Source organism: Pelodiscus sinensis, chromosome 4 (genome assembly GCF_052426305.1).
Source record: "Pelodiscus sinensis isolate ZL-2025 chromosome 4, ASM5242630v1, whole genome shotgun sequence".
Taxonomy (NCBI): Eukaryota; Metazoa; Chordata; order Testudines; family Trionychidae; genus Pelodiscus; species Pelodiscus sinensis.
In genome coordinates, this window is record NC_143055.1 from 115,935,114 (window position 1) to 115,958,052 (window position 22,939).

The following is a 22,939-nucleotide window of genomic DNA, read 5'->3' on the forward strand; positions in this document are numbered from 1 at the left end:
AGGTTTTGAAACATTTAGTTCTGATGCATAACAAAAGTGAAAACTTTCAGGAGAGACCAAGACCAACCCTGAATAGCCAATAGCCCAGTGTTATGATTTGGAACAGGGACTTCCATTTGGTTTCTTACATCCCAGCTGAATTCCCCTCGCTGCAAGACAATTAGCTATTTGGGGATGGGATTCCCATTCCTAAAATCCTTGATCTGAGAAACCTTCCTTATAGTGTTGCAAAAGAAAAGTTTCCACGAAGCATTATTTAAAGAAAAAAAATAGGGAGGGGTGACATCTTGGCAATTTTTTAAACCAAATCTAATTCTAAATTCTCCAGGGAAGGACCTGTCTATCTGTGTGTAAATATTTTTGGCACCTGCAAGAGCTATTGGAATTCTGACTTTAAAAAAAATCTGCACACAATTTTGCAGGAGAATATTAGTATTAAGATGGGCATATCCCTTAAGTTAATGGCTGTTAAAGAAAGCAGCACAGATGAACCCCCCAATACCAGGTTGAATACCACAATGATGGCTGGGTCTTATGTGGGAGAAGAAAATATATTTTAATGCTGAGAAGGATTTCTAATTGGGAACACATCTTACATTGGTAACAGAATTGTTGATTAGATCAGAGTCATCATTCAACACAAATAAATCAAGTGACTGCTTGAGTCTTTTTCTTCAGGCTTTGGAGGCCATGGTGGCTGAACTGGAGCTAAGGGAGGCAGAGAGATAGATGAGGCTTTCCGGGACATTGTAGAACTGTCGCACCTCCAGTCAGTCAGACAGCCCCTGAGTTCTTAAGGATGGTGAAAGGCTCAGTGAAGAAGAACATTCAACTGGAGCAGAGGGAAACCATCCCATAGTTGGGACCCTCCTTCCAAATGATGTTGTGGTATCCTCTCACACTGAGGATACCTCTCCCAGTAGAGGCATCTCCAGTCATTAGGAAAAGGCAAATGTTAGTAATGGGGGATTCAATCATTAAAAATCTAGACAGCTGAGTTTGTGATGACTAGGACAACCATATGGTGACTTGACTGCCTGGTGTGAAGGTTGCAGATTTCTAGATAGACTTAAGTGTGGTGCTGAGGAGGAGCCAGTGGTCATGGTACATGTAGATACCAGTGACATAGGGAAGGGTAGGAGAGAGGTTCTGGAGGTCAAATCTAGCCTGCTAAGAAAGAGATTGAAATCCAGGACCTTCATGGTAGCATTCTCTGAAATGCTTCCAGTTCCACATGCAAGGCCAGGTAGACAGGCAGAACTTCAGAGTCTCAATGAGTGGCTGAGACGATGGTGTAGAGAGGAGGGGGTTAGTTTTATTAGTAACTGGGGAAACATTTGAGAAAGGGGGAGCCTACAAAGGAAAGGATAGGCACCACCTAAACCAAAATGGAACCAGATTGCTGGCATTTAACATTAAAAAGGTTGTTGAGCAGTTTTCAAACTAAGAGCTGGGAGAAAGCTGACTGGTGTGGAGAAACACATGGATTGGACAGAGACATTTCTTATGGGATGGTTTATTAATAGAGATTCTCTATGCTTTAGTAAAAAGGAGAAGATGGAAGATGATGAAGTATGGGTAAGATCAGATGAGAAACAATCAAATGGAAAATAGCCTAACACATCAGGAAATGGCAGACAGATAAATAGTGAGAAATGTTTAAAGTGCTTATACACAAATGCTAAAAGTCTAAATAATAAGCTGGGTGAACTAGAGTGCCTTGTATTAAAGGAGAATATTGACAGGCATCACAGAAACTTGGTGGCATGATGACAATAAATGGGACACAGTCATACCAGAATACCAAAAATATTGGAAAGACAAAACAGGTCGTATTGGTGGCGGAGTGGCAATATATATGGAAGAAAATGTTGAATCAAATGAAGTACAAATTTTAAATGAACCAAAATGTTCCATAGACTCTCTATGGGTAGTAATTCCATGCTCTAATAATAAGAATATAGCAGTAGGGATATATTATTGACCACCTGACCAGGATAGTGATAGTGACTATGAAATGCTAAGGGAGATTTCAGAGGCTATCAAAAAACAACACAATAATAGCAGGGGATTTCAACTATCCCCATATTGACTGGGTACATGTCACCTCAGGACAGGATGCAGAGATAAAGTTTCTTGTTACCTTAAATAACTGCTTCTTGGAGCAGCTGGTTCTGGGACCCACAAGGGGAGAGGCAATTCTTGATTTAGATATAAGTGGACCACTTGGAAATAGTAACCATAACATAATAAAATTTAACATCCCCGAGGTGGGAAAAATGCCTCAGTAGCCCAGCACCGTGGAATTTAATTTCAGAAAGGGGAACACAAAATTGAGAAGGTTAGTTAAGCAGAAATGAAAAGATACACAGTGACAAAAGTAAAAGCCCTTCAAGCTGTATGGAAACTTTTTAAAGACAATATAATAGAGGCCCAATTTAAATATATACCCCAAATTAAAAAAACACAATAAGAGAATCAAGGAAGTGCCACTGTGGCTTAACAACCAAGTAAAAGAAGCAGTAAGAAATAAAAAGGTATCATTTTACAAAAGTTAAAGTTAAATCCTTGTGAGGAAAATGGAAAGAAGCATAAATTTGACAAAGTTTAAGTATAAAAATAAATAAGAAAAGCCAAAAACAAATTGAAGAACAGCTAGCCAGAAACTCAAAAAGTAATAGCAAAATGTTTAACATCAGAATCAGGAAGACTGCTAAACAACAGGTGGGGTCACTGGATGATCGAGACGCCAAAGGAACACTCAAAGATGATAAAGCCAAAGGAACACTCAAAGATGAACACTAAAAGATGATGCGGAGTAACTAAATGAATTCTTTGCTTTGGTCTTCAAGACCGAGGAAGTCAGGGAGATTCCCAAACCTGAACCATTCTTTTTAGCTGACAATCCCTCACCAAAGGTTCTTAAACACAGTAAGTTATCATGGGAAAAGAGGAAAGGTCCTTTCAAGGTTTGATAACTGGTTAAAAGAGAGGAAACAAAGGGAGGAATAAATGGACAATTTTCAGAATGGGGAGAAATAACTAGTGGTGTCCCCCAAGAGTCTGTACTGGCACCAGTCCTATTCAACCTATTTATAAATGATCTGGAGAAAGGGGTAAACAATGAGGTGGCAATATTTACAGATGATTCTAAACTGCTCAAGATAATTAAGACCAAAGCAGACTGTGAAGAGCTTCAAAAAATCTCACAAAACAGAGGGTACGTCTACACTACAACGTTAATTCGAACTAACTTAGTTCGAATTAGTTAATTTGAACTAAGCTAATTCGAACTAAGAGATCTAGACTAAAAAACTTTAGTTCGAATTAGCGTTTCGCTAATTCGAACTAGCATGTCCACATTAAGTGGACCCTGAACCAGGCTTAAGGATGGCCGGAAGCAGTGCCGGCAGGGCATCAGAGGAGGACTTAGAGCGTGGAGATGCTGTCTCAGGCTAGCCAAGGGCTGTGCTTAAAGGGTCCTGACCCCCACCCCGGACAGACAGTTCTCAGGGGTGCCCGCTTGCAAAGCAGTCCTGGCTTGGATTGCCCGGAGTACCCACACTGGGCACATCACAACACTCAGCCAACAGACCGGCTGCACTTGCCGCAGGCTGCCATCTGGGGAGAGAGGGCAATTGGGGGGCTGCAGGAGAGCTTCCACCCCCAGAAGCCCGCAGAGCCAGCCCAGTCCTCCCCATCGAGGGCTCGTACTCCATTCCTCCCTCACCTCCTTCCACTTACCCTTCCCTAGCCCCTCTTCTTGATGTACAAAATAAAGGATAATTGTGTTCCAAAATGGAATCTGTCTTTATTGAACAAAACTGGGGGAGACTGGGAAAAGGAGGTGGGAGAGGGGAAGAGAGAGGGTGGGAGAGGGGAGGGCAACTACAATGATCAGGGGTTGGGAACAGGTCCCATATGAAGAGAGGCTAAAGAGACTGGGACTTTTCAGTTTAGAAAAGAGGAGACGGAGAGGGGATAGGATAGAGGTCTCTAAAAGCATGAGTGGGGTGGAGAGGGTGCATCCAGAAAAGTTCTTCATTAGTTCCCATAAAGGAGGACTAGAGGACACCAAAGGAAAGGAAAGGAATGGGTAGCAGGCTTCAAACAGAAAGTTGTTCTTCACAAAGCAAAGAGTCAACCTGTGGAACTCCTTGCTGCAGGAGGATGTGAAGGCTAGAACTAGAACAGAGTTTAAAGGGATATGAGATCAAGTCATGGAGGTTGGGTCCATGGAGTGCTATTATCCAGGGAGTAGGTCCCTGCCCAAGGTTTGTGGAAGGCTGGAGAGGGATGGCACGAGACAAATGGCTTGGTCACTGTCTTCGGTCCATCCCCTCCAGGGTCCCTAGTGTTGGCCGCTGTCGGCAGACAGGCTACTGGGCTAGATGGACCTTTGGTCTGACCCAGGATGGCCATTGTAAGCTCAGGGCTCAGGGTCGGGGGTCTCAGTGGACCACCTTGATTTTCATGCACACCTGCTCCTGGGTGGCCAGGCTGGCAGCTCTCCTGCCCTAGCTGGCCACTTTCCTGTGCCTAGTGCCTCTTGCGGTCCCAGGCAAGCTCCCGGGAGCTGCCAGCCTGATCCCGGGAAGAGGGGGAGGGCTAGGGGGCATCGGGTGGGTGGCTCGATCCGTGCCAGGTGCAGGGTCTGCTGGCTGGGTGCTGGCAGGCTTGCACCTGGCACGGGCACTGTAGCCATTCCGTGCCCCTTTAAGGGGTCTGGGGCCGGGAGGGGGGCAGACGAGTTTCCCTGGTGTTGGCCAGAGTGGCCACCAGGGAAAGCTGGGGAGGGCTAGCCTCCCACTAGTTCGAATTAAGGGTCTACACAGCCCTTAATTCGAACTAGTAAATTCGAACTAAGCTTAATCCTCATGGAATGAGGATTACCTAGTTCGAACTAAGCGCTCCGTTAGTTCGAATTAAATTCGAACTAACGGAGCGCTAGTGTAGCGCCTATGTAAGTTAGTTCGAACTAACGTCTGTTAGTTCGAACTAACTTTGTAGTGTAGACATACCCTAAGTGATTGGGCAACAAAATGGCAAATGAAATTTAATATTGATAAATGCAAAGTAATGCATATTGGAAAAAATAATCCCAACTATACATATAATATGATGGGGAGTAATTTAGCTATAACCACTCGAGAGAGATCTTGGAGTCATTGTGGATAGTTCTCTGAGAACATCCACTCAGTGTACAGCAGCCATCAAAAAAAGCAAACAGAATGTTAGGAATCATTGAGAACATTTTATTGCCTCTATATAAAACCATGGTACACCCACATCTTGAATACTGAGTACAGATGTGGTCACCTCATCTCAATAAAGATAAATTAGCATTGGAAAAGGTTCAGAAAAGGGCAACAACAATTATTAGGGGTTTGGAATGGGTCCTGTATGAAAAGAGATTAAAAGGACTGGGACTTTTCAGCTCAGAAAAGAAGATTAAGGGGGCACCTGACAGAGGTCTATAAATCCATGACTGGTGTGGAAAAGTTATTTATTTGTTCCCATAACAAGAACTACGGATCACCAAATGAAATTAATAGGTGGCAGGTTTAAAACAAGCAAAGAAGTTTTTCTTCACACATTGCGTGATCAGCCTGTGGAACTCTGTGCCAGAGGAGGTTGTGAAGACAAGGGCTTTAACAGGATTCAAGAAAGAACTTGATAAATTCAGGGAGATAAGGTCCATCAATGGCTATTAACGAGGATGGGTGGGAATGGTGTCCCTAGCCTCTGTCAGAAGCTGGAAATAGGTAACAGATTAGGGGTTGCTTAATGATTCACTGTTCTGTTCACTCTTTCTGGGGTACCTGTCATTGGCCACTGTCAGAAGACAGGAAAGTGGGCTAGAAGGACCTTTGGTCTGACCCAGTATGGCTGATCTTATGTTCTGGAGACCCTTGAGCTCCATTGCATCTCTAGGTCTGGTTTTCCTTTCTATGGCAGCTGACCTAGACAAGAATCTGTCTTGTTTCTTCTTCTATAGATTATAGCCAAAAATCTGACTTGCATATTGCATATAAGACTAAAGCTGGATGAGCACACAGATAGATTACTTTTCCTCCCAGAGAAAGTCAATTTATTCTATGAAATCATTTTGGGAAAATAATTAAACTTGAAACTTTTCATGGGAGAGAAACTCCATTTCCAGATTAGCTTTTCATAAAAATTTCTGTCCCTCCTCTCATAAAATTCTAGATGGTGCTTTGAACAACAACTTTGTTGCTTCATTTTCTGATCATTCTCTGATCACATTCTATGCTACATGCATCTCATGAAAGTTAGAGTCCCAGCCAGAGCCTACAGCTCACCATATAAATTTTCCTTCTGGCAACTCCAATACTATGTAATTAAAAGTTATAAATAAAACACCAACGCAATTAAATAAGAAACTATCACTCTTTTACCACGCATATGGAACAATAACTGTGACTACAACCGCTTTTGTGTAGGCATGAAAACTTATTTCTCAGGTCTGGAACCTGACAAAAGAGTGGATTGCAGATTTGGAACACAATGTATGACATTTGAGGTTTAAATTCTCCTTGCCCTATGTATTTATCTAGGAACCTGGATGGCTCTTATCTCCATAGTATCTAAGCAACTAAAAATATTAATGAGTTTATCCTCACTAAATCTCCAGTAAGCAGGAAATTATCTCCATTCTACAGAAAGACTAAGGATGAGGTTTTTGCTGTTGACTTCAATAGAAGTAGATGTCAACTTACATGACTTTAAAAAAAAAAGATACAAAGAAGGTACAAACGTACAAAGAAGGACAAAAACATGACTGAGCTATGGAACAGCTTCAATATGAAAAGAGATTAGAGAGACTGCAGCTGTTCTGCTTGCAAAAGAAATCACTAAGGGTATGTCTACACTACAAAGTTAGTTCGAACTAACAGACGTTAGTTCGAACTAACTTTCATAGGCACTACACTAGCGCTCCGTTAGTTCGAATTTAATTTAATTCGAACTAACGGAGCGCTTAGTTCGAACTAGGTAATCCTCATTCCACGAGGATTAAGCCTAGTTCGAACTAGCTAGTTCGAATTAAGGGGTGTGTAGCCCCTTAATTTGAACTAGTGGGAGGCTAGCCCTCCCCAGCTTTTCCTGGTGGCCACTCTGGCCAACACCAGGGAAACTCTACTGCCCCCCTCCCGGCACAGGCTGGCTATGGTGCCCGTGCCAGATGCAAGCCTGCCAGCACCCAGCCAGCAGACCCTGCACCTGGCACGGATCGAGCCACCCACCCGATGCCCCCCAGCTCTCCCCCTCTTCCCGGGACCAGGCTGGCGGCTTCCGGGAGCTTGCCCGGGACCGCAAGAGGCGGGCACCCGCCTGGGCTAGTGTGGACTTCGTGGACCTTGTCCACGATCTCCGCACTAGGCACAGGAAAGTGGCCGGCTTGGGCAGGAGAGCTGCCAGCCTGGCCACCCAGGAGCAGGTGTGCAAGAGAATCAAGGGGGTCCACTGAGACCCCCAACCCTAAGCCCAGAGCTTACAATGGCCGTCCTGGGTCAGACCAAAGGTCCATCTAGCCCAGTAGCCTGTCTGCCGACAGCGGCCAACCCTAGGGACCCTGGAGGGGATGGACCGAAGACAGTGACCAAGCCACCAAGCCATAAAGTCCTTCTTTATGGGAACTAATGAACTTTTCTGTATGCACCGTCTCCACCCAACTCCTGCTTTTAGAGACCTCTATCCTGTCCCCCCTCCGTCTCCTCTTTTCTAAACTGAAAAGTCCCAGTCTCTTTAGCCTCTCTTCATATGGGACCTGTTCCCAACCCCTGATCATTTTAGTTACCCTCCCCTCTCCCAGCCTCTCTCTTCCCCTCTCCCACCTCCTTTTCCCAGTCTCCCCCAGTTTTGTTCAATAAAGACAGATTCCATTTTGTAAGACACATTATCTTTATTTTGTACATCAAGAAGAGGGGCTAGGGAAGGGTAAGTGGAAGGAAGTGAGGGAGGAATGGGGCACGAGCCCCCGATGGGGAGTACTGGGCTGGCTCTGCGGGCTTCTGGAGGTGGAAGCTCTCCTGCAGCCCCCCAATTGTCCCCTCTCCCCAGATGGCAGCCTGCGGCAAGTGCAGCCGGTCTGATGGCCGAGTGCTGTGATGTGCCCAGTGTGGGCACTCAGGGCACTTCAAGCCAGGACTGCTTTGCAAGCGGGACACCCCTGAGAACTGTCCGGGGTGGGGGTCGGGACCCTTTAAGCACAGCCCTCGGCTAGCCTGAGGCAGCATCTCCACGCTCTACGTCCTCCTCTGATGCCCTGCCGGCACTGCTTCCGGCCATCCTTAACCCCGCTTCAGGGTCCACTTAATGTGGACGCGTTAGTTCGAATTAGCAAAACGCTAATTTGAACTAGTTTGTAGTTCTAGATGTGTTAGTTCGAATTAGCTTAGTTCGAATTCACTAATTAACTAAGTTAGTTCGAATTAGCACTGTAGTGTAGAAATACCCTTAGACAGTCTTTTTTATTCTGTTCATATCACTGGCGGACATTTAAATTGGACACTAATTGGTAATTGGCCCAGGTGCAGAACAATAATTGGTACTGGTCATAAGTGGAAAGCACATGATATCACTAGCTAATTAAAAAAAGACCTTGGTACCCACTCCTCACAGATACAGACTTAGGTTCAGGAAAGGGTCTAAAATGACAGCATGATGGAAAGAGATGATCTAATCAAACCATGAGGTACAGGGTGATGGGTGGTTCTAAGTAGGGTCAGAGGGTGGTTACCTGACAGTGTCAGAAGGTGGCAACCTGATACATCAACAGTGAGGTGTGATTTGTTGTACCTGTATATAAGGTGGTGTCTTGGGGAGACAGTCTTTGGAGGAAAGTGGAAATTTCCCACTTGACTAAGTCATTCCATTGTGGCAAGTACATATGTATGCATAGTGGTTCAGTAGAGACTACTGACAACTCTTACTGTAGTGCACTTTACAATAAATCTGGCCTGGCACCTTCAATCCTTATCTGGTTTGTGGTCTTTGGGGGCTTTCTTGGGGTCTGCTGTGAAGACTAAGTGCACAAGTCTACACAGCACACATCACTGAGCACACACATAAGCAGCCTTCTGGTTATCATCATCATTGGAGAGAGAGACCTGTGAGGACACCTTAGGAATAAATCCCAGCCGCCCTTCTGAAGAACTACAAGAGCATCTACACAGCAAAAGAGCATTGAAAAAGTGATCTGCTTTTTCGAAAGATAGCGTCCACACTGAATAGATTCTCACATTTAAGCTTCAATTATTATTACTATGGATGGAGTGGCTACCAGGGCACCTGTGCTTTTTCCTCTTGCCTCCTCTTTTGAAAACTCCCTCTTCCCCATCCACACATGGCTTTTTCTGAAAGAGCTCCTTCAGAAAAAGGGTTCTTCCTCAGAAAAAGGTTTACCAATGTTGGAAAAATCCCTCTGTTTTCAATTTTTTTTGAAAGAATGTGATTGCAGTGTGGACGTAAGGGATTTTTTTTTGGAAAAATAGCTGTTTTTCAAAAAAACAAACAAACAAACAAAACTCTGCAGTGTAGTCATACCCCCTTGCTGCAATTTAAGCCCATTGCTTCTTGTCATATCCTCAGAGGTTAAGGAGAATACTTTCTCTCCATTGTCGTAACAATCTTTTAGATACTCAAAAGCTGTTGTCATGCTCCCTCTCCACCTTCTCTTTTAGACTAAACAACCCCACCTCTTTCAATCTTCCCTCATAGGTCATGTTTTCTAGACCTTTAATAATGTTTGCTGCTCTTCTATGGACCTTCTGCAATCTGACCATATCTTTCCTGAAATGTGGCACCCAGAACTGGACATGGTACTAAAATTGAGGCCTAATGAGTAGACTGGAAGAATTACTTCTTATATCTTGCTTACAAAACTCCTGCTAATACATCCCAGAATGATATTTGCCTTTTTTGCAAGTGTCACACAGTAGACTCATATTAAGCTGTCCAGTCTGACCCCTAGATTCCTAAAACACATAGTCAACTTATGGACCTTGTTGCCAGAATATGTTGAAAGTCAAAACTGTAACAGAGTTCCGAAAAGAATTAGTAAGTCATGGGGGATCGGGCCCTTCAATGATTATTAGCCAAGATTGTCAGGATGTTACCTCATGCTTTGAGTGTCCCTAGGCCTCTGCCAGATAGTGGGTTTGGATGACAGAGAATGCATTGATTCTCTGTGTTCTGTTTATTCACTTAGAAGCATCAGGCAGTGGCCACTGTTAGAAGACCGTGAGCTACACAGACCATTGGTCTGATCCATTATCACCATTCTTATGGTCTTATTTACCTCATGTCACACAGGATCTTTGGGAGATCCACTAACTGAAATGAGTTCGTTTGAGTCTCCATGAAGTCTCTTAACAACAAGACCATACTAACAGGATAAAGCAAAGTTTACAGTCTTATCTGTGGCCCAATTTTAGTTTTATTACCCTTGAGATTTTACAGGCTGAAAAATTCCTTCAGGTGTGTCTCTGTAATTACATAAGAGGGAAGGGATGGGCAATATTTTGCAAAATGCAACTTAAATTATTTCTAGATGGGCCTAGATATCTGAGGTTTAAAAAAAAAAATCTCTATTGCAGATATATAATTTGCAGAGGGTTTTCTGGTTGGACTAACTCAAGAACCGAAACACTTTGACCTAATGGCCATTCAGTGGGTTGTGACAACCTTTCAACAAACAAAACTAAGATAACAAATATAGCCCTGCTATGCACATGACTTCTTGAAAAGCCACTGGCATGATTTACAGTGCAAAAATTGACTGTGACAGTCTAAAATGAATGTCAATATAGTACCAGAAGACAATAGTATGAATAGTTTATCTTCTGCCACAGCTCTTGCTCATATTCACTTCATATGACTAAATAGTTGGTAAAACTCTGATAAGCTTCTGTCCGATTTGCCATGCAGCTTACAACGAAAGCCCCAATCTGAGAGAGACAATGAGTGTGTGTGTGTGTGTGTGTGTGTGTGTGTGTGTGAGAGAGATATTTAAACTGCTACTCTGAGCTGGCCTACAAGCCTTTCTTATAAATGTGAAATGCACTAAACCACCTTCTTTTTCTTCTGCCTGCTTTGTGTTTGGTTGAAGACCTATAAGCAATTTGCTAAACAAAAAAAAGAAATACATCCCTGCACCATGTGAAACCTAGAACTCACCAACAATGAAAACATTTTGTGAATACAGATCAGGAAAAATGTATAATACTAAAACTCCCAACTCATGATACAATTATTAAAATTCAGGGTCCTTGAAATCATTCTCTTCTGAAGAAAGAAAATAAGTAGAAGGATAATATTTGATATTAAACTTTTCTGAAGTGAAATTGCATGACTAAACCTGAACTAAATATGAAAGTGTGACATATGATTTAAAAAACAGATTTTTCTCACAAGGACTATAAGCTCTATAAGATTATTTTACATGTAAAATGTGGGGAGTTTGTGTGTGTGGCTTTGGAGAATGGTGGGGTTCATTCTCTGAAAGAGCTGGAGGTGCTAATCCATGCTGCTTGGTCATGGTCCCTAAAAAAATATTTAAGTTGCTGTTGGAGGTATCAACACATTTGATTGTTTTTATAATATCATGGACTGTGGGTTTAAGATGCTGGGAACAGGACCTCCAACATACTTCAAAGACCATATCTTGTCTTTTTGGAACGATATTGTAAATTGCACCAGATCTGTTTTAAGATACCTCTGTGCCCCTTTTACCACCTATTAAAAAATACCTCTGTGCCCCTTTTACCACCTATTAAAAAATACCCACACAAGTCTATCTCCCGATCCACAAGGCTACCAATACGTGGTTGAAATCTTCACAAAAATTAAGCCTTGCAACTATCTCTATTACACTTCCTTAGACATGCTGAGGAACAAAGGGTGGACTGGATCAGTATTACTTTTGGGGTTGTTTATTGGGACAGATTCTTAAGAGTAAAATCACACACACACACACACACACACACACACTTTGGAGACAGGCTGCAAATGCAGTGTAGATTACTTTTGATTTCGCTGGTGGCTGGAGTGCTGGCCAGGTGTCAGCTTCCCGGAGACTCAACCATGATGTTCCTTGGGAGATCCCCCTGAACCGGTTCCAGGTTTCTGCTGTGATGTTACATTTTGTCCAAGAGAGAGATTTTTTTCTGTCTGCTTCTCAGTGAATTTATCTGCTTTCACAGTCTTTGTCTGCTTTAAAAGGTCACAGATCCTAAACTGCCTTTTTGGTTGGGTATTTCTCATTCATATCTCACACACATTTCACAGGTTACATACTGTAGTGGGTTCGACTCACTTTCTGCATGGCTCTTTCTTCAGGATGACTTTTGGGGAAGTAACTGGCTGCTCCGATGCCGATGCACCCCTTTTGAGTGAGGTGTTCTCTTCAGGGCACTGCCCTCCTGCAGTGACTACTCTGGTCTTGGTCCACACCCCCTTCCGGTGTGGAGTCATTGTTCTTCCTCAGCTCCTCCTCCAGCATCCTCTCTACTCCCTAAGAACCCCAATTCTTCTCCCACTCTGCCTGTCTGGTTGCCTCCTACAACCTTGCCTTGTGGACTTATGGCCTGGGGCTTCCCTGGGTCAAACTCCCCCAGCCTACTGCAGCTGCCTCCTAGAGAACCGCAGCTGCTGCCTTGCTGCCCAGCCTTTTAGGGCTGCCTCTATGCGAGCCCCGTCCTCCATGACTGCTTCCTTGCAGGCCTCAGGCTGGGTAGCCTAGGTTTGCTAGGCCAAAGCCTCTCTCATTGCAGGCAGGTCTCTCTACTCCTCCCAGGAGCTATATGTCCTCCAGCTGGGCCCTCCTTAGCTGCCTCAGCTGGGCTTCCTCCTGACTCCAGGTCTCAGCCCCTTAATGGGCCAGTACAGGGCAACTCCCTGCCACAATACATATTCATAAGCAATATGGTTTCTAAACAAAATGGGGCCTCATGGCCTTGCATTGTACTAAGAACGTACTAAAGGCACGATAAAAAGCTTAACAAATTATAACTAAGAAAGCCAAGGTCAGGGAGAAGGGAAAAGCAGAGGTGTCTGGTCAGCTAGACACCAGTGAAGAGAAGGAGGGGAGGGGCTGTGTCCGACAGGTAACCATACACAATGATCACCAAGGGGCTCTTCTACAACCAAATGCCAGTGGTTGTTCTACTGCCAGAAAACTCATAAGAACATAAGAACGGCCGTACTGGGTCAGACCAAAGGTCCATCTAGCCTAGTATCCTGTCTACTGACAGTGGCCAGCACCAGGTTCCCCAGAGAGGGGGGACCGAAGACAATGATCAAGCGATTTGTCGCCTGCCATCCCTCTCCAGCCTCTGACAAACAGAGGCCAAGGACACAATTTATCCCCTGGCTAATAGCCTTTTATGGACCTAACCTCCATGAAATTATCTAGCTTCTCTTTAAACTCTATTATAATCTTAGCCTTCACAGCCTCCTCTGGCAAGGAGTTCCACAGGTTGACTACATGCTGTGTGAAGAAGAACTTTCTTTTATTCGTTTTAAACCTGCTACCCATTAATTTCATTTTGTGTCCTCTAGTTCTTCTATTTAGGGAACTAATAAATAACTTTTCTTTATCTGCTCTCTCCACACCACTCATGATTTTATAGACCTCTATTATATCCCCCCTCAGCCTCCTCTTTTCTAAACTGAAAAGTCCCAGTTGCTTTAACCTCTCCTCATATGGGGCCCGTTCCAAAACCCTAATCATTTTAGTTGCCCTTTTCTGAACCCTTTCCAAGGCCAAAATATCTTTTTTGAGGTGAGGAGGCCACATCTGTACACAGTATTCAAGATGTGGGCGTACCATAGTTTTATACAGGGGCAGTAAGATATTCTGGGCCTTATTTTCTATCCCTTTCTTAATAATTCCTAGCTTTCTATTTGCCTTTTTGACCACCGCTGCACACTTTGTGGAAGTTTTCAGAGAACTGTCCACGATAACTCCAAGATCTCTTTCCTGATTTGTCAAAGCCAAATTAGCCCCCATAATACTGTACGTATAGTTGGGGTTATTTTTCCCGATGTGCATTACTTTACACTTAACCACATTAAATTTCATTTGCCCATTTTGTTGCCCAATCACTCAGTTTGGTGAGATCTTCTTGGAGTCCCTCACAGTCAGCTTCTGTCTTGACTATCCTAAACAGTTTGGTATCATCTGCAAACTTTACTACCTCACTGCTTACCCCTTTCTCCAGATCATTTATGAATAGGTTGAAAAGGATTGGTCCCAGGACTGACCCTTAGGGTACACCACTAGTTACCCCTCTCCAATCTGAAAATTTACCATTTATTCCTACCCTTTGTTTCCTGTCTTTTAACCAGTTCTCAATCCAAGAAAGGACCTTCCCTCTTATCCCATGGCAATATAATTTACACAAGAGCCTTTGGTGAGGGACCTTGTCAAAGGTTTTCTGAAAATCCAAGTATACTATATCTACTGGATCCCCTTGTCCGCATGTTTGTTAACCCCTTCAAAGAACAATAATAGATTAGTAAGACAGGATTTCCCTTTACAGAAACCACGTTGACTTTTGTCCAATAAATTATGTTCTTCTATATGCTTCACAATTTTATTCTTTACTATTGTTTCGACTAATTTGCCCAGTACTGAAGTTAGACTTGCCGGTCTGTAATTGCCAGGATCGCCTCTAGAGCCCTTTTTAAATATTGGTGTCACGTTGGCTACCTTCCAGTCATTAGGTACGGAAGCTAATTTAAAGGATAGGTTACAAACCATAGATAATAGCTCAGCAATTTCCCATTTTAGTTCTTTTAGAACCCTTGGATGAATGCCATCCGGTCCCTGAGATTTGTTAACATTAAGTTTTTCTATTTGTTCCAAAACCTCCTCTAATGACACTTCAATTCGGGACAGTTCCTCAGATTCATCACCCACAAAGGACGGTGCAGATTCAGGAATCTCCCCAACGTCCTCAGCCGTGAAGACTGAAGCAAAGAAATCATTTAGTTTCTCCGCAATGGCTTTATCGTCCTTGATTGCTCCTTTTATATCTCGATCATCTAGGTGACCCACAGGTTTTTTAGCAGGCTTCCTGCTTCTAATGTACTTAAAAAACATTTTGTTATTTCTTTTTGAGTTTTTGGCTAGCTGTTCCTCAAAATCTTTTTTTGCTTTTCTTATTACATTTTTACACTTGATTTGATAGTGTTTATGTTCCTTTCTATTTATCTCACTAGGATTGGACTTCCACTTCTTAAAGATACCTTTTTGTCCCTCACTGCTTCTTTTACATGGTGGTTAAGCCACGGTGACTCTTTTTTAGGTCTCTTGCTATGTTTTTTAATTTGGGGCATATATTTAAGTTGGGCCTCTATTATGGTGTCTTTAAAAAGTTTCCATGCACCTTTCAGGGATTTGGCTCTAGTCACTGTGCCTTTTAATTTCTGTTTAACTAACCTCCTCATTTTTGTGTAATTCCCCTTTTTGAAATTAAATGCCAGGGTGCTGGACTGCTGAGGTGTTCTTCCCACCACAGGAATGTTGAATGTTATTATATTATGGTCACTATTCCCAAGCGGTCCGATAACAGTCATATCCTGGACCTGATCCTGCACTCCACTCAGGACTAAATGGAGAATTGCCTCTCCCCTTGTGGGTTCCTGCACTAGCTGCTCCAAGAAGCAGTCATTTAAGCCACTGAGAAATTTTATCTCCGCTTCTCTTCCTGAGGTGACATGTATCCAGTCAATATGGGTAATTAAAATCCCCCATTATTATAGATTTCTTTATTTTGGTAGCCTCTCTAATCTCCCTCAGCATTTCAATGTCAGTATCGCTGTCCTGGTCAGGTGTTTTGGTAACCGGGTTTGGTTCTTTAAGGATTTGAAACCACAGAGAGAGGAATACTTCTTATTAGGGTCAAACAAAGATTATTTTTTTTCTATTTACTTTATAATCAATTTTCCATTTAAATCAATTCATTATTTTTGATTCTTTTAAGACAATATAATATACAAAGAAAAAATAGAAAAACAGTACAGTTAAAAAAAACAAGAAATAACTTCTCCTACAGATATACCCTCCTGATTTACCTTTAAACAATTTATGGAGTTAACAATTATATAATACTCACGTTAAGAAAGATAGAAGCATTGCTTAGATTCAGGAGATATTCTTTTCTTTATGTTTTTCTTTTCTTTGGATTTTTTGTTGCAACTTACGACCGGTATTCGTTCCCCTTTCGGAGCTTATTTGTTCCCCTTTCGGAGCTTTTGTACGGCAGCGAGATTCAGCGCCGGGGAGGGAGCCCTGGTTGATCAGACCTGGCTTTTTGGATTCGCAACCCGTCCGCTCTTGGTCTGTTTCAGCCAACCTTATATACCCTGTTTCGGTATTTTGGTACTCCTCCACTCGCCTGTCAATTGCTGACATTAGATTTTTGTTGTCTCATTCTGCCCTTACAAAAAACTTTCGTCTGCTCCATTTGGGGTAATCAGCACTTTGTTGCATACTGCTGTCTGAGTTAGTTACTTCCCTAAAAGCGGGGTTATTGTTGGTCAACCAATCAAATTTTGTTTTTATTTTTATCTCCTATATCTGAGAGTGCTGCCTTTCCTTTACACTTATAATTAAACTGGTGCTCATTTGACATATTCTGGGTAGGCCTCAATACCTTCCTTTCACAAGGTGGTCAGTAATATACCCCTACTGCTAATTTCTTATTATTGGAGCATGGAATTACTATCCATAGCGATTCTATGGAACATGTTGATTCACTTAATATTTTTATTTCATTTGATTCTACATTATCTTTCACATACAGTGCCACCCCGCCACCCACCCGGCCTGCTCTATCCTTTCTATATATTTTATATCCGGTATTATTGTGTCCCACAGATTTTCCTCATTCCACCAGGTTTCAGTGATGCCTATTATATCAATCTCCTCATTTAATACAAGGTACTCTAGTTCACATATGAGGTACTCTAGTTCCTCCCACTACCTTCTCTTCCCCTATGGCCCAGAAAGTATGTGGCATAAAGTCCATCAAATACCACCTGCAGATTTTCCCACACTGGAGGAATGCCTAGCTGATTAAAACTTCTGCTGTTGCAACTGCTTATTATTACCAGAGAAAGAGCTAAGGAAGTGGGTAAGAATCTGGCTTTCATTGTTGGTCAATCATCATATCTATCCCTCCTTGAAGTTGAGTGCTGAGGATCATCTTCTTCCCACAGAAGCCATGGGAATGAAGTGCTGGGCACTTTTCATGCAAAACTGATGAAATATGTTGATAGTGAATTCTGCTTTGAGCCAAACCCAGGGTGCCAATTTATCATGTGACCCTAAAAAGGCAAAAAGGTGCCAGAATCAAGGTGTGAATCAGAATCAAGATGGAATCTTTTCTTCTGATAAATAAGACCCTTTGCACTTAGCGAAAACCTGCATGCTTCCTGAGGATTGACTAATTTATAATCTATTTTTCTCAAGTCACCAACATATTCTTTTTGGCCAATGCTTAATCCTCAAGGCATGTCATTTTGTTCCTTTTTCAGCTATACTAGTTTAAATCAATTGACATATTAGGAGTCTAATCAGGAATCAGGGAAATATGACACACTCGCCTATCTTGTTAGACTAAACATTGGTTTTCCATAATCACAAGCTAAAATAAAAATTGAACAATTGAACTAACGCATTCATCTACAAAATTCCATGACCTGTTTACCTAGCGTCTTCTCCTCTTGACCATGCATCCAAATGTGATCTGTCCAGATATAATTTAAATTCACCTTCCTGTATTCCCTATTTATATCTGGGATTGGGTGATATAAATAGCCAGAGAAATGACAATTTACTACCCCTAGCTTTTGGAAGTCAAAGTTTTAAAATAAGTTTAAACTGCAGGGTCTCCTTCTAGGATCTGTTCTTTCTGAGCAATTACATCACTGAATAATTCACTGAAGTGTTCTGTGCTCATTAACGCACTAATGGCCAGTAAGAATGTTTACCTAGAGATACAGCAAATTTTCTGATCATTACTTATTTCAAAATGTTTTCAGTCGTTTCTTTTCATTTTCTTTTTCATAAACTAGACATAGAAATTGAGATATTTGATGGAATGAATAAGAACAGATCTAGACTAAGATGTTCTGGTAACCTTTCAGACTTTATAATGAGCTCTTTCTATTCACTGCTACAATTTGGTTACAAGCCTGGGAACTAATTTGCTCAGTAGGGGGGCATATATCTCACAAAACTGACGAAAGTTCTACATAATTGATCCATTGAATGCTGCCCCTACTTTCTGTGACTTCACACATTCATAAATATGGTTAGCAACTGCAAACTCCCTCCTCCCCCCAAAAAACCCTAACAAACAAACAAACAAAAAAACCCAAACATAAGCTGGCTTTCACAGGTCAAGATGAGAACAGCAAAATCCTTTCAAGCTGGAAACAATCATCAAACTGAGGGCCTGCTCGTCCTTCCACTGAAGTCACCAGAAACATTGCATTGACTTCAAAGAGTATGTCCATACAGCACCATTATTTCAGAACTAGCCAATTAGCCCATCATACGATGGGATTTTCAGGTCTCTCTTCCACCTTGGTCTTCTCTCCTGAGCCTCCGGTCTCTCACACCGTCTCTCTCTCTCTCTCTTCCTACTGCCTTCCCCTCTCTGTCTCAGCTCTCCTCCGCCTCCTGCCTCTCTCTCTGTCTCTTTCTCTTCTCCCCCTCCTCCTGCCTCTCCCTCCCCTCTGTCTCTCCCTGACCCCTTCCCCTTTCCCTTCCCCTCTCACCGTGGTGCTCAGCTGAGTGCTGTCTGCTCAGCTGGGCTGCCGTGAGGGGGGGAGGGGAAGGGCGGTGATGTACACGGCCAGGAGGCGGGACCATGTACATCACTGCCCCGCCCCCTGTCCCCTCCCATTGTGGGAGAGCCCAAATGGCCCCTTGCGCTGGTGGCTCCCCCGCGGCAGCCCAGCTGAGGGGCGCAGCACTCAGCTGAGCACCACAGCAGGAGGTGAATGGGGAGTGGTGACGTACACAGCCCTGCCCCTGGCCATGTACATCACCACCCTGCCCCCTTTCCCTCCCTCCGTGGTGGCTCAGCTGAGTGTTGCCCACTCAGCTGGGCTTCTGTGGTGGAGGAGAGGCAGGTAGGATTGCCAGGTGTCCAGCATTGTACTGGACAGTCCAGTATTTACACACTGTGTCTGGTAAAAAAAAATGTTCAGTGTCCTGTATTTTCTGATTTTTCTGGCTGCGCACCAGACGGAAGCCTGGCGTGGGTAGGGGGAGTGGCTGGGAGTCCCAGCTGGGAGGCGGGGCCACGATTGCCACTGGGAACCCTCAGTCGGTTGAGTGTGAGGAGGAGGGGAAGCCTTCTCCTCACTTGTGCGTCACCGGGACCCTGCGCAGGGCAGGCAGCAAGTGCCCAGGTCAGTCCCGCTCCCCGCCGGCCAATTTGCTCACTCACCCCTTCCTGGCTGGACAGTTCTCCCCCACTTCCCCTCCTGATCTTCCCCAGCCAGTCCCCCTGCACACACCCCCAGCTCTGCTTCCCACCGGCCCATTCCTCTTCCTGATCTTCCTGGCCAGCGCCGCTGCACTTCTCCCCACTCCCACCAACTCTGATTCCCCCCACCCACTCCCGGCCAGTGGTCCCCTCCTCCCATCTCCTCTGGCCAGCCGCATTGCCCTCCCCCCCTCGTTAGCTGTTTCCAGTCCCCTCGCTTCCCAGCCAGCGCTGCTCCCTTCCTGGCCGGTCTCCCCCCTTCCCCCATGAAGTGGGCCACCACAGTGGAAGAGAAGGGGGTGGGGCGCTGATGTACACGGCTGGGGGCGGGGCTGTGTACGTCACCGCCCCGTCCCCCCTTTCCCTCCCACCGTGGCACCTGGCTGAGCACACAGCGCTCAGCTGAGCCGCCATGGAGGGAGGGGAAGGGGATACTTTGAATAGGGAGTCCAGGATGAAAACTACCCCAAAAGACTTCAGATGATAGCACTCTAATAGCTATCTACATGAGATCTCACAGACTCAGAAAATGTCCATTGGAGGCTGAGAAATGTCACAAGATGCATTTTAAATCTATCAAAACCAAATGATATTTCTCCAGATTGTTTGATTTTGAGAGAAAATTTGGCAGGGAGTTCCAGGAGAAAACATGTTATAGTTCTTAGACCATTCTCTGAAACTCCAGGCAGAGAGAAATGCCATTCTTACTCTCTCACTAGAGGAACCCAAGAGCTAGTGACATCTTTTGAGGAAACCGGGCAATATATCAGACAATGTCACAAAGGAAGTTTTGTATTAGCATGAAACAATCTTACCCACCTCTGTTGGTCCATCTCCAGCATGGAGAAAGTAACAGTACTTATTGATCTGGGTTAACTCAGGTAGAGGTTAGATAAAAAGTGTGTGTGTGTGTGTGTGTGTGTGTGTGTGTGTGTGTGTGTGTGTGTGTGTGTGTGTTAGTCAGATAGGCTTTATGATTATGGCAGAGATAGGTATACACATAAAAATAACACAAAGCTGGACTCTATTTATTGCAAATGGAAAGAATATTGGAAAGAGTAGATAACTCTCTTCCCAGTTCCTTTTCTTTGTCTTGAAATTATCAGTATTTCCTTGAATTTATGCTGCTATGACTGGTTTTAGGGACTTGCTGTACAGCACATCTTCCTTCTCTTTCTCCTCGCCACTCTTATCATCCAGACTATAGCTGCTTATCAGATACAAGAACATCTCCTAATCAGCAATATGTATTATATATTTTCAATCTCATTTTTTCAATTGTTACCCACCCCATACTGCCTGATAGCAGTATCCCACAGCGTTACCTCCACATATCTGTTGAACAAGCCCATGTTAATCTCCTACTATTTTAGGATTTGTCTGCCTTTTTATATGAATGGCCATCAGTTTTTGCAGAAGAGATTAATGATCCCTTCTGGATTATCTAGCATGGCATGAATTCTATTCCTTTCAGTGAAGCCAGCTTGTTGCAGTTAAGTCCCTTTATCTTCAACGTACCATTTGTTATTTCTGGGGCTCTACAGGATTCCATTCTGGAACCCATACTGTCTTGTAATTATGTGCTTCCCTTAGGCAGTATCAAATTGGGTTCGTTGTTCCCAGTATGACATGATCCTTAGAGTTTCCTTTTTCTATTCCATTCCAAACTGAATGCTAACAAGACAGAATAGTTGCTAATTGGTCCTTCTTTAGGTCTTTGCACTCCTCATTCGCTGCTTCTATAAATAGATGTTCCATTTTTCCCTGTTGCCAAGGCTTGTAGCCCTGGTGATAAAAGAAAAAGATCCCTTGAACAATCATGACGATACCCTCCTGATGGAGGACATAGTAATTTTAAAGGAGCTTAATGTCTACTTTACTGGGATGTTTACAACTGATAATACAATGGAACAGATGATGAATTAAAAAGATAGGCATAAGCAGTCACCAAGACCGGATAAGATACTCTTCTAAATATACTATGTAAGCAACTGACATGTCTTTTGGAGCATCTCTGAAATTACAGTGAGTATCAATATGGTACTTCTGTGATGCATTGTCACTTCAGGCCATGATGCCAAACCTGCAAGTTCCCTGGGACTCAGAATAAAGGTGACTTCATCTCATGAGGGACAAAGAGAAATGTCATTGTGATGTTTGTCAGTGATCCTGTCCACATGGCGTGGAATGAGAGCTGATTCATTCTAATAGCTTCCCTAGGGCACAACACCGGTTTCTCCAGCCTTCTTTTTGACAAGAAGCTTCCATTTCCCCCTAACTTTCACAAGACAACAACTCTGATCATATTTGTCATTGCCTCTCCTTACTTACTACCCTGGCGGTAGGGAAGACTTGTTTGGGGTGAATTGGGAAGAGGCAGATCACATACTGAAATCTGGCTTTGACCTGGATGGCCCAATTGAATGGATATGATGACGGAACAGCTTCACTTGAAAGTGGCCTTGCTCCGATGGTACAAGAAGGCTGACTTTTGCAAGTCATCAATAAAAGAAATAGCTGTGAAGCAGAGAGTGATGGCATTATAAATCTGATTGCTGCACTGAGAGAGATTCAGAATTATTCCTGAACAATGAACTGGCTAGCTTTTAGATACAAAGTCAGTTAAGCACTAGCTAACAGCCAGGAGTTTACAGAAGCTGGCCTTGTCATAGGCACCTGCAAGAACTAATAGAGGAATAAGTGGGACAATGCAGCTGGCCCAGGGAGGGGGGGCCCGGGATTGGAGGCAGTGGCCCGGCCCGGCCTGAGGAGGGGGAGCCTGGGGAGGGGGCAGCACGGCTGGCCCGGGGTCAGGGGGCCCTGGGGTTGGGAGCAGCGTGGCTGGCCCCCGTCCCCCAGAGCTTCTTCCCATCCCCTCTTCCTCCCAGCCCCCCTCTTCCTCCCAGCCAACCCTGCGTTCCTCGAACCCCACCCTCAGCTCTGCTTCCTGCACCTTCTTCCTCCCAGCTCCCCCTTCCTCCCGGCCAGCCCTGTCGCCTCTGACCTCCCTCCCAGCTCTGCTTCCCACCCTCCCTTCCTCCTGGCCAGCCACTGCCCCCATTCAGTCCCTCCACCCTGTCCATGATCAAGTGTGTCCGGTTTTTTTGGAGGTGGTCTACCTGGTAACCCAGCTGCAGCTCCACAACATGCTCAGGGACAGGGCTTCTCCTCCTCCCCAAGATATCAGACTCAAGTAGAGGCTCACAGTGCCGATCGCACCCCACCTTCCAGTCATTCCCCTTGCCGGCACCAGGCTTCAGTCTGGCGCCCAGCCAGAAAACCAGGAAATACCAGACATTGCACATGTCGGATATTTTCTGGATTATTTTTCTACCAGACAGAGGACCCAAAAAATTGACACAGAGTCAGACCCGGTGCAGGCACCAAGTGATGGGGAGACTGCCGGAACT

The 22,939-nt window shown here is 44.1% G+C and overlaps 1 long non-coding RNA gene across 1 annotated transcript in view; it reads right to left on the minus strand.

Annotated features, from left to right (window-relative positions):
• Positions 1-16,531, minus strand: part of LOC142829538 (uncharacterized) — an 87,469-nt gene extending 70,938 nt beyond the window's left edge. The window contains exon 1 of the long non-coding RNA XR_016349489.1: positions 16,143-16,531. This is a non-coding gene — a long non-coding RNA (uncharacterized LOC142829538). The remainder of the gene's footprint in view (positions 1-16,142) is intronic.
• Between the last annotated feature and the right edge of the window lie 6,408 nt (positions 16,532-22,939).